Below are 12,738 nucleotides of genomic sequence, written 5' to 3'. Positions count from 1 at the left end.
AACCTTATCAAGTAGGCACTGATAGACACTGAGTAGACGCACTTGAACAGTAGTGATGGCAGATTGATTTAGACACCTCGTTTTCACTGAGATGGTTCAGACACCAGCTTTTCCTCTTCAACCCACATTACTTAAATTGCCTTAGTGATCTGCACAATAAAGACCTTATATTGCCCACTTGGTAAACATCTCGTGTTTATATAAAATATATATTCAGTACTTCAGTTTACCTTTCAAAGACTGGAAATGTGACTTGACCTAGCTGTACAGATGTAATCAGGCTCTAAAAACAGTTAGACCTTAAGTTATGACCAGAAGTCTCAAGTGGAAGTTAGTCATGAAAATTGTGTAAGTTACCTAAAGATGTGTGATTTCTATGCACCGACAGTGAATTAACCTGTTTGCAGATAGTTTTCCCTCAATATTTTTCAATTTATTTTTCCTTCCTCATGGATCCCTGGACATGTGCAGAGGAAGACTGAGAATTCCTGCAGACTTGAGAATGCACAACATTTAAATTGACACTTGACATCAATGCTGCAGGCCCAATTTTAAATGATTTCCTACAGAACTGAGGTATGTGCTGACTCTGTCTTCACATTTCATGACCATCAAAAATTTAAGGAAAAAGGGGTAGTATGTTGTTAACACTGGATTATGTTACTATTGGCAGAAGAATAAAGAATGGAAAAGATTAGATTGAAGGTTGATTGTAGAGCTTCAAGTTTTAATGGCATATATGGAAACAACCATGTATCTTCTGGACTGGAAATCAAGATTCAGCTACCCTGAACCAAGCAGCCAAACTTGTGGTTAAACCTTATAGTCAACTGCAGAAATTAACTTCATGGGGAACATTATAAAGAATTCGTAATGGTCTTTAATAATGTGCAACAAATAAGGGACTGGAAGGCAACAGATTATTAAATAGCTTCTTCCTAAATGAGGGCTGAATAATACTTAAAAGAAAGGAGTAGGTGGTTGTATGATTAGTCTACATCAGAATGCATAAATAGAAAGGGCAGTGAATTAGGTGCTATCACTGACTTGGTTACAGCATCTGCAAAAGTTGAACAGTGACTTTGCAGACTTGATGTTGTTCTTTACCATTGTGGTTTGGGCAACACGACTACGTGAGTGCCATTACTGAAGGCAGGCAAGGCGGCCTATCAGATAAGTCATTAAGCTCAGCAGGGATGGACAGAGTATAACCCAGGCTTATCAACAACACTGAGTAAATCTGTTAGCTGTGAATGCTGATGCTGTTGTAAGCCATGGCCCAAGGGTTCAGCTGAATGTTATCCAGGCCTGGTTTGATGCATGACAGTTCTGAAACTATGACTCAGTTTTACTGAGAAAGCTGTTATTAAGACAGAAGAAAATATGTGGGCTAAAGTTGTTCAAGACAAGAAAAGTGAAAACAAAAACAGAAGTGCAGTAGCTGAGATGGTAGTAGCCAACAGCTCAAGGATACGAGGGGAAAAATACCGATATGAAAACAAAGAAACCCTAAGGGGTGTGTGGGGGAGAACAACAATAATAAACAAACAACAACAACAAAAATGAACAACAAGCAGAGCATTAGAAGACAGCAACTCAGCAGCATCAAGGATCTGTCCGTTCCAAGAAGAAAGATCCAACCCTTCCCAACTTGCCTGACAGCTGCCTGTCTAGGAGAGACTTATCAGCTGTGTCCTCCCTAGGGGTTGGTAGGCACACTAATGTTTCTGCTAGTTGAATGTTATTCCTTGCTATCTGCTATGTTAGCCAACAGATAATGCCTGAGTAATCTTGAACTGTGTATGTTCTTTTTTCCATGGTGAAAGACGTCCAAAGAAAAGTGACTATGCAGCACAGTTACACGCTGTCCCACCCTTGTTTCCTGGTAATAGCACTGAGTGGTGTAGTGATAACACCAGTCCCGAGCAGGAAAGGGGCCTGCTCTCAGCTGTGCTTCACTGAGGTTCAAATAAAAAAATGCAGCAAAAATACTAAGGATTTTAATTATTCAAGTATTTTAACAACGACTAGAAAAAATGGCTTAATGTCCTGAAGGGATTAATGCCCTGATCAGAGTCATGTGGATGACAGGTGATGTGGTCAGAGATCAACACTGAGAATCATCACATATGAAGGATGTTTTAAAGAGGATCCTGGAGAAAGAATTAGAGACTATTTTAGAAATAACATGAAGGTAGTACCAACACTTATTTTTATTACATATTGAATATGTGAAATAAACCACATCTCTTTATTTATTTATTATAGGATATATAGAGATAAAAACATGCTTGTTGTGCTGTTGGACAGCAACATAAAGCAGTATCTGCTGAGGATAAAAAAAGGACTTGTGAGTCAAACAACTTTGTGTTTAATAAATTCAGCACATTAAATCTGGCAGTAGCAGATCACAAGAAGCAGAATTCCCACAGAGATGCAGAAAGATGCTCCATGTGAGTTTTTGCTGATCTTCTCACTCAGTGATGAAAAGAAATCGCTCGGCTCTATTTTAACCCTGAATATTCTCATTTCCATAACAAAATATTGGCATCTCCTTTATATAATTTTTATCCTGTGATATTAAGATTACTTATCCAAAATGAATGCCTGCCAGGCTGATATGACACACTAGATTATGGGCTTCCATGTGATTCATCGTTTTTCATCTATGATTCTACTTTCTATAAAAATATTGATTTTTCCTGTATGCTGATATATTCTAAGTATTTACTGAGAATACAACTGCTGGCATGTTAGTCTTCATTTTCTGTCTCTACAGTGGTCTCAGAGGTCTATAGCACACTATAACACATCCATTTTAAATAGTACAATTTTTATAACTTTAAAATAGAATTTTGTGGTGAAATTGAAGAGTTTCAAGTGTTCACGAGAATTTGCATTTGAAAATGAAATTGAAAAGGAAAATAGCCACAGTATTTTTAATATAAGTTTTTGCTAGAAAGATGGTTGCTCTTGTAAGCTTGGTAGTAAAACTTGCTCCTAAGAAATATGCAAATATTAATGTTTGTGATATTGAAAAATGCTTCCATAACACATTATGTACTTATATGTAGGCCTGTGTTTAGCAGAAAGGAGGATATAAGACATTAAGGTAGTAGAATCACAATGTGCACTTGATGGTTAGCCCACAGTTAAGTACAGTCTTCAAAAAGAGTGAACACACCTGGAATAACTACAAAAGTTCATAGATATTTTATATGGTAGAGTTTTTGCAGATAGATGCTATATGTAACTGAATGCATTTTTTATCTTTTTCTTCACTTGTTCTCAGGATGCTCATAGGGGTCTAAATTCTGCCTCAACAAGATGTGAATTAGCATCAGAGGAAAGGAAGAGCTTTCTCTGACAGAGAGAAAACACCTCTTGTTACCTGTTCAATTTGATAGATTTTCTTTCTTTCTTCCTTTTTTTTTTTTTTTTTTCCTCTCCCAACTGGATCTCCCATAGTAAAACTGGAAAATTGTATGGACTACTACATTTGGGGGATTATTACATAACTATGGTGGCATGTAATTGCTCACAAAATTTGTGTAGGGAAGCTAATTTTCTTAGGCCAAAAATGTACAATAGGTTTATCTGTATAGTCTTGTATATTCTATTAAGGAACATGCAGGAGGCAGTGATGAACAACATGCCCTTTACTTCTTTTCAGAATATCTTGGTATACTTGAATCCAGCTGTCATCTTGTCTGCTGCTAAAATCGCATAATATGCTGTTCATCGTAGATCTGGACAAATACAAGGTAATATGTGCACATATTAGTTTGAAGATTAAAGAAAACACTTTTTGTAATGCGTATATATATTTTTCTGTGCTAATATTCAAAATCTTATATTTGCTTTTGATGAGAAATTATGTATATATTAACAGTTCAATTTGTGATGTTTGAACTATACAAATTGCCAGATAATTAGAATCTATTCTAGTTTATCTACAGCTAAAGAACTACTCAGGAAGCAAATTCTTCAGAAATTATCTATAGACCGAGTTAACTGTTGGTGATATTTATCAACAACTGTCATTTTATACCAAATCTACAAGAGGGTCTAAGTACTTAAAAGTACCCAAAAAGTAAGGTTATTGCAAAATCCAAGTTTCTAACAAATCCACAAAGCTCTTGTCTTAAAGGTATCTATGTAAAATTGCACAGTAGTCTCAGTTTTACCAAACCAAAATCCTAGGTGCCTTCATTCCTTCTTCTCTTCAGGCTAAGAACTGCTAGTCTCACAGCTGAGTTGCATGCTTGGTGCTTGTCTCTCTCCTACACCTGTCTGAAATTTATAGCTCAGCCATGCCCGAGTTTAAATTCTCTGAAAGGTTTGAAACTGACAGCTCTGCTTGGAAATCCCATAATACTGACAGAGCAGATTCTATCCAAGAGATGCCTGCTGAGATTGATGCTTCCCAGCCTTAACAGGATAAAAACAAGAACTCTCACTCAGACTTACTGGCCTTCTTAAAGAAATTCAGATCAGCAAGGCTGTCCCTCAGCGAGCTATTAGGCAAGGAACATCCCAGCTCTGTTCTTGCCATCAGGTTGTTACATAATATCTGTAGTCCCTCTTTTTAGGACTATTCTTACAGGGAGCCATTGGCTGTTAATACGGAAAGCAAAAATAAGGATAAGGTTGGAAACCCAACTATCCCAGTGTTAGAGTCCTAATTACTGCCATGTTCATTAGCTTGCCTTTTTTTTGGCTTGTTGAAGTAGGTGATGAAGAAAGCTAATTGCTAAAGCAAATCATTGCAGAGTAGGTTTCTCAAGCCTCGTGCATATGTTTAAGATAAGGACTCAACTACTCCTCTTCTGTCCAGCTGCTTGAGACATCCTATATCTACAATTCCTTTTGCTGTTTTGAAGAAATTCTTTTGTCTCAAAACTTCCTAATCTTTTTGCTTAAAAACATGTCCTGAATTCTGTGAACTCTGGAAGAAGAGGAACAGGCTTTGAACAATACCTGCAAACTGTTAGAGCCATCTCCACTGGAGACAGCAGGAATAATCATACAAATATGAAACTGCCAGTTTAGTCTTGAAGATGGTTAAATAAACAAGCACAGATGTCCTGCTCAGTAGAAGGAAGCTGAATGATAAATGCCTCTCTCTGCCTGAAAGAATACAAGAATATAAATTCTTGATTCATGGCTTAAAAGAACTGAGAATGGCAAAGAACATGAGAGAGAAGCAAAGAAAATACATATTCTGTTGTAAGCCAAAAGCCTATGGCTGCATGTAATTTAAATAAAATTTGTTTAATTGGCTCTGATTAATGATGTTCATAATTATTTTAGGCTCACTCACAATGGCTGCAAACACTTTTTTCTTCATAAGAATGTGCTTTCTGCACTTGTCTGAATAATATTAAAATTTATTAGCTTTCCAATAAATTGTGTTAACCTTATCAACCATTTAAGCCACATTAAAAGTAACATTAAATTATATAACATCAAGTATATATGATTATATCCTCACATGGAAGCATTAACAAAGATATATAGAAAGATATATAGAATTTTGTAAGATGCTTTGGTGCTTCTTCAAGTCTTTGTTTCATGGCACATGGAAGCTCTTTCTTTAGGAAATATCCACAAATTTGCTTTGTATTTTTCAGTTCCTTAAAGGAAACAATAAAAAAGTCATATAGCACAGCAACCTGCTATATTGATGATCTGATGGTTTCAGTTTTATAGAACAAAGATATCTGAACACTTCTAATCAGTAAGAGCCCATGGCATATGGCCCTACAAATGCTGTTTTCAGCTTCATCTGAGAAGGATGAATTCCAGAATATACTGAATATTCTCAGCATTTTACAATGTTTTACAATATTTAAAAATTTAAATAAATTGGAATCTAGATTCAAAACCAATCAGACATCAATTTTAAATTATTTTTAAAATATTGGTTGAGGCTCCAGACTTTCCTATAAATGTTGAAAAATCTGAATAGCTTCACTGACATGAAAAGAATTCTCTATTTTACTAATACCAAAAAATTGACTAAAAAGGTCTAGAGCTGAATTTATTTATTTATTTATTTATTGTTTAGAAGTTGTAATGTTGGATAAACTGTAGATGTATTTTAGCATATAACCAGTGTTGCTGAAAAAGTGCTGCCATAGTCAATAATCTTTTTACTTTCTGAATATTTTTACCTCTTCAAATTTGTCTGTAATATTTCAAATCCCAATCTGAACACCAAATTTCAGATTCTAACTTATTTCATTGACAAGCTTAATCATTAGTGTAGTATAGTAAAGAAGTTTCTACACAGTGCTTAATTCTCTTGTCTCTTAAAAAGTATTTATGAAGCAGATATTTGGTTCTTTCACTATAAAACAAAATTTCAATATCTTACCTGCCATGGTCATACAAAGCTCCTTTAAAGCCTACCATGAAAAAAAGGTCTGAAGAGAAAGAAATATTGTCTTTTTTTTCTTTTTTTTTTCCTTTTATTTTTCTTTTTTTCCCATTTCATGTGTGAATGATAACATAAAAGTAAGACGATGAAAACAATCCTGTGTTCCCTGTAAGGATTCTAGCTCATTCAATCCATGTATTATCCTACTAAGTCAGGGACATCCTTTATGTTTCTAAAGGTTTTTTTTTCCTTTTTTTTTTTTTTTTCCTCATAGTTCTCATTGTCTCCAGTGAAGGCCTGAAGCTGCAATTTGAACTCTGGCCTTCACACTGTGCAAGAACTCAAAATCAACAGACTGAGTGAAAACATTACCTGCAAACATGTGCTTACCTGGAGGTAGAAATGACCCACTGAAGCTAAGAAAAGGGATAATGCCAAAGCCTGGTGAGGTGATTTATAGTGACACAAGCTGGATTAAGCAACACTTGCTCTTATATATATACACCAGGGTGGCATTTATTTGGCTTTCACTTTGATGAATCATAGCTCCAGAGGATGTCTCAGTAAATCAGAGTGAGGTCTGCTTAAGACAAAGAAATAATATTCCTGTTTATCGTAAATGAAAAGGTAACATGCCAAACATTTTAGGAAATCACTATAGCATCTCTGAAGCAGCAGTAGAAATTGAACATCACACCATGTATTTTTTTTCTTATGGCCTGATGCATTCCCAACCTTTAACTGCATGTTGAAATGTCAACCGCCACGTGGCTAATGATCTGGAAATATTTAAAGCTGATCATTAACCCAGACTTTATAGCAATGCAACTACATTGACCTTAATAGTCCTAATTTTTAGCTTATGAAGAGTTGATCTATGCTAAAGGAAATACCAAAATGATGGTAAGTGCACTGATTTGAGGGTATTAGCACTGAGTCGATAGAAGGAAGAAATTGTATCTCACCTTCCTCCCCAGTATTTGCTGAGTCCTCAACCTATGAAAAAGACATCATAAATTTGTGCACTTATGGCTTTGGTTGCATATCATCAAAGAGTTTCCTAATTGGTAGTATTTAAGTACATGTTCATGTTTAGGAAACTCAAATATATTCAGTGGTAATCAGCCCATAAAACTTGTATTTAATTGATTGTCTAGTGCAAAAGTGAAGGCAATTACTGCTAACTTTTAAATGTTGTCCTGAGGTTAGCAGTCCAAAACACTATAAAAATGGGTGGTAGAAAAAGAGCAATATTAGTAGTTTGTTAGTACCGCTCTTTTTTTGAAGATGACATAAATAAATTGAATATCTAAAGTGAGAATATATTTGCAGTAAATTCATGACAACTTTATTTTAGCACTCAGAATCCAATTTCAGATGAATGCCAGTGTGAGAGGACTAGAGTAGATAATGTAATAGAAGTTAAAAAAGCCCAGTAGACTGAACCTATGCAAGTACAACATGACTGAATGGGACAGAAGACTTACTAATACATACAGGTGATTAAACATATTGGAAAGCATCTATTGTTAGTGTTATGACAAAATTGTCTTTTGCTCTGCATTACATAAAATATTTTTATCCATGATTTATGACCTGTCATTTAATACATTTTTGTTTACCTGAATTGCCTGAGTCCTAATATGGTTAAGGGAATTATGAGGAAAGACATTGCTCATCATTTCCTCAATATGGCAGAACTGATCCAACATGTTCATGGTTTGCACAGGAAAGGAAGTGGTAGAAGTTTGTGGCAGGAGAAACAGTTGTATGTCACAAAAAAGTTTAGACAGGATTTTTTGTTCACTGCTAAAACCAAGTGAGTTTTGATCTTGTTTCTAAGTGAGTATAGGATAAAGGTTCTGTAAGAAAGGCTGAGTTGACATAGGTTACCATGATCTATCAGAGTTCATAATCTGTTTTTACTTTATATTTAAAGAAAAAAAAAAAGCCTTTGGGAGATGAAGTTGATGAATGCAATGAAAATCTATGAACCATTTAGTAAGATAGTTTGGTGGTGGACTTGTCAGTACTACGTTAAGGGTTGGACTAGATGATCTTAGAGGTCTCTTCCAACCTGAATGATTCTATGATTCTATAAGCTGTGATGGGAAGTACTGTTTCAGCACAAATTCTTGTTCCAAATGCAGATTTATTTCGGTAGCATACTTGCACATCCATAAAACATTCTTTTATCATTCCACATACTACAGACTAGCCAGAATAAAGAAAATACTTTTCAGTATTTTTTTTGCCAGTTAGATAAAATGTCATCTTTTTATTGTAAACAGAATTCAAAATGAATATTAAATATCTTAAGACACTTGTATTTTCACTATTAATTTCTCTCGTAAATTAGATACCAACTGTGGAATAAACTGCAGATAGTTTTATTCACTGAAGTAAAAAAACCTACAATGTGCTTTAAAAGTGAAGCGTGAGCCTTGGCAAAGTCAGTAGATTAATTCCTATCCAAAATAGCTTGCTTCAGTGTTCAGTAGAGGTTTTTAATTGTTCTTTGCTTGCTTTTCTATTTAAATCAATAATAATAATTTTGACCTACAATATCCTTTAGTTGTGTTTTTACTTTTTTTGTTTCTCTTTTCAGTGCAATACTGTCCTTCCAGTAGTTCAGGGAAATGGCTTACACATAAAATTTTGTTTATTTCCTTGTTTTACTCACAGTCTAAACTATCTGTTTGTTAAACTGGAAAAAGAGTGGGATGTCTCCAGATCTGTAGAAGCAGTATGGACTTTTTTCCAAACATTATCCAATTGCATTGTTGAAAAGGTGTTTCTCAGACAAAATTTTTTGAAGTGTTTTATGTTTCAAAATAGTTGGAAGCAAGTGATTTTTTTTTTTTTTCTCACTCCATTGGTGTCTTTCTTTCATGCTAGAAAGAAGGTGGGAAAATGCTTTTGCTTCTCTCAGGACTGTGTTAAAATCTAACTAAAAATATATTTTACTAAATCTCTGCAGGCAACACTGTATGTTTCGAGGTGAAAATAAAACAGAAATGTTTGAGAATTTTCCAAAATAAAATTAAAAAGGCTATAAACATATGTACAGAGGTTCAATAGTTAGAAGAAATGGGTATCTGAAATAATTTTTTTTTTTTTTAATCAAATAATGAGCTGAAGTTAAGTGTGGAGATTCCCTTTTGTGAACCCCCAAACATAATTTTCAGCTGTAGAGTATGAAGTGATTTCAAAAGGTAGGGAACTCAACAGCTGAAGATTGGTGATACACACCTTCTCCTCTATCTCTTCCTCAAAAAACAAATGTATGTTTTCATTCTAGGTTCATTGATAATTAAGAATTCCCTGATTTTATCTTTCTCATATCTGCTACAAGACCAAAACTGAGCAACCCATACCAAAGGCAATGGTATGGTACACTGCATGTGTATTTCAAGTTGGAATATTCCTTTCAAAAGAAGCATAACAGAAAAACTTCTCCTTGATTTACATATTTTTATGTACTGATGGAGCTATGAATATTTTTTGTGAAATATTTCACTCTTACTTTTTAGAGTTCTTTAATATTTGGAAAAGTGATTTCTGTGTAGTACCATATTTGTCCTACAATAATGAAAAGAAACTGCCAGATTCTGAAGTCTGCTGTTTGCCTACTTCTTTCTTGTTGCTTTTGTCAGGAATAAGACAGTCCAGCTTCAGGACTGCAAAATTTCATTAAATAGCTTTATTTTTAGTATGTAGCAGAAGTTCCTATCTTTCAGCTTTTCGATTGTCACATTTAACTTTACTTCTTAAGAATGCCTGTGTCAGTGTTTCTGCCTGCATCATTTTTTTTCTCTCCTCTCCAAAAATTAAGGTGTCTGGGGTTAGCCAGAAAAGTAGTAACTCTTGAGGAAGAAAGACATGGAGTGTCAGGGAACCTGAACATTTGTGACCCTGGCATCAGAGAGCCTAATTGTTTCCTTTTGAAAACAATTATCTGAAGAAAACTTGGGCAGTAAAATGATCTATATATTTTAGAAAGAAAATTTGTACAAGACAATTTTTCTGCTCTCATGTTTCTTTTAGCGTCATGATGAAATCTGATGAAAGTGTGATACCTGAGCACTGCAGTGTGGAATATGACTGCTGTGTTTAGACACATTTTTATTCTGTTGCACTGATTTTTTTTTGTTATTATTATTTTTGTTCCTTGTAAGAATACAAGCAAAAAGATTCTCTAGCCTGCTGTAATATGCAACACAGGATATATATATATCATAAATCTGAAGTGGTGTTAAGTTGTCAGAATTTTCCAATAGCCTAATATATTTGGGATAATGGAGGGGAGAAGAAAGCTATTGAGTGGCATTGGAAGGGATTTTAGGGAAGGCCTTCAGAGGTGTTTTTCTTCCATAAGTGTATTTTTCTTAGGGATTGCTAGGCTCTGTGAGCTTTTCCAATAGCAGTATTGGTAGGGTGTGTTGCAGCTCACCATCAGAGTTGAGCATGTTTGTTTTTGTATAATTTGTGGAAGAGACCCTATCTTCCTTCTTGCAGTAAGGTAAACTGGAAATCTGGCACTCTCTTGATGTCTCCCTCTGGCATATTCATATCTGCAGCAGCTTTGTAATTAGATTATCATCTTCCATCAAGATACAAGTTTTGGTTTTATCATATCCTCAAATTAATCAACATAAGATACTTTTAATCAGCATGTTAATTAAACTCTAAGATCATTATGTTTTTCTTGATCCTTAAAATGCCTTTTTCTTAGTTGTCAGGCTAGAATTTCAAAGCAGGGCTGTACAGTTCTTGGTAAAGTTTAACTAGTAAATCATTTTATGAGGTTGTGGTTCTCCCCATTCTGATTTGAGTGGGATATGTTTTAGAACTACTTTTTTAAGGACATTTGCTTTCTTTAAATTATGAAACCTCTTTCATTCCCCTTCCTCTCTCTCTGCCCTGATTTTTATCTTTTATTTCTCTTCTCATGTAACGTATGAAAGCTTCAGTTTCAGTCTCAGTTTTTTAGTATGTTTTAAATCTTTATTTTTTAAATCTCCATTTGCATTTCTAAGATTTTGAATTCTGCTTGATTTTTAATATGTCCATCAGGGCATCCAATAAAAGAGCGGAATTAATGGCAGATAAGCAGGTAATGGCAAGCAAAATCAGGTAAGTAGAGAGAATTGGAAGAGGTTGAAATGGCTCAAAAATGCTCCAAATGTAGGCATGAGTAATGAGAAAGAATAGAGGATTGTATGAAGGAAGGTGCAATATGAAGGAAAAACTGGCACATGAAGTTCACAGGCTATGGGATGTGTGGGGATGAATATAACATGAATGAAGACAGGTTACAGGCAAATTAGGCCCGTGTCTTTATATGCATTAAAAACAAACAAAAAACAGGCTTAAAAAAAAAAAAAAAGAAAAAAAAGAGAGAGAGAGAGAAAGAGGTTTTTGAGATCTAAAAGGACTATCAGACTGGAGGGTATTTCCAGACTCTCTTCTTTGCAGAGCATAGTGATGAACTTTCATGCAGTTTTACTCTAGGATCTGTTTTCCAACCTAACTCTTGTACCAATTTTCTGACCCCTAATTTGGAGATAGTGCAGTTGGAAAAGACCAATTTTCCTTGCCTGCTGTTACTGTAGGCTCATCAAAGAATGTGCAAAAACATGACTAGAAAACTCAACAGATTTCTGACACCAGCAGGAGAGGATGCAGAACCATTTTCCTGTTTGCTGTAACATCTCTTCCATTTCCCTGTATCCTTGTGTTATTTGTGCTACTTGTCCTTGATTTGCAAAAATAATCTGCACTGATGTTGAGATCTAAAATATTTAATATGATTTAGTAACATTGGTATCTGTATCTCCTGCCTTCTCTTGCTCTGCCTGACTCTATTTTTGTCTATCTGATATTTGCCTCAATCCTGCTCTTTTTATACAGTGTAATACACTATGTGATTCTTAATGTGTGGGTACAAGGTACAATCGCTTGCTGATCTTGATATTTGATTACTTAAGGTCTAAAAAGATCTCAGCTAGTGAGAGAAGAGAGCAGTTTTATGGCTGGATGCATTGCAGATCATGAAGCTAAATGAATTGCAGATCATGAAGCATTCAGCAATTGGTGACAAAAACACCATATTTGCATCACAGTGATCTCAGATCTATGTCTGGATGCATCTTGCACGCTTTTGAGTAGCCATCCCTTCTGCTTAGTCTAGAAATCATATAAATAGAGCAATGGGCTTTTTATCTTTTAGATTCACATTAAATACCCATGACCTATTAATATTTTCCTTTTTCTCTGTCCTGTCCATTCAATGCAATCTGACTCTCATGGGCATACTGTTTTCACAGTTGTGGATATTCCCCTCACTAGAGAGA

At 34.9% G+C, this 12,738-nt stretch overlaps 2 long non-coding RNA genes across 2 annotated transcripts; one reads left to right on the top strand and one right to left on the bottom strand.

The window, feature by feature from the left end:
• Positions 1-460: 460 nt before the first annotated feature.
• Positions 461-8,692, top strand: LOC308194105. The gene is made up of 3 exons (XR_013950274.1): positions 461-576; positions 3,674-3,764; positions 6,657-8,692. It is a non-coding gene; the product is annotated as an uncharacterized lncRNA (long non-coding RNA).
• LOC308194104 lies at positions 3,472-5,084 on the bottom strand. Its single transcript, XR_013950273.1, has 2 exons — positions 4,188-5,084; positions 3,472-3,749 (listed from the first exon to the last, which is right to left on the bottom strand). It is a non-coding gene; the product is annotated as an uncharacterized lncRNA (long non-coding RNA).
• Positions 8,693-12,738: the final 4,046 nt, after the last annotated feature.

This window comes from Anser brachyrhynchus (assembly GCF_964034855.1).
Source record: "Anser brachyrhynchus genome assembly, chromosome: 4".
NCBI lineage: Eukaryota > Metazoa > Chordata > Aves > Anseriformes > Anatidae > Anser > Anser brachyrhynchus.
Note: the sequence above shows the minus strand (reverse complement) of the source record. Positions and strands in the feature narration are given on the sequence as shown.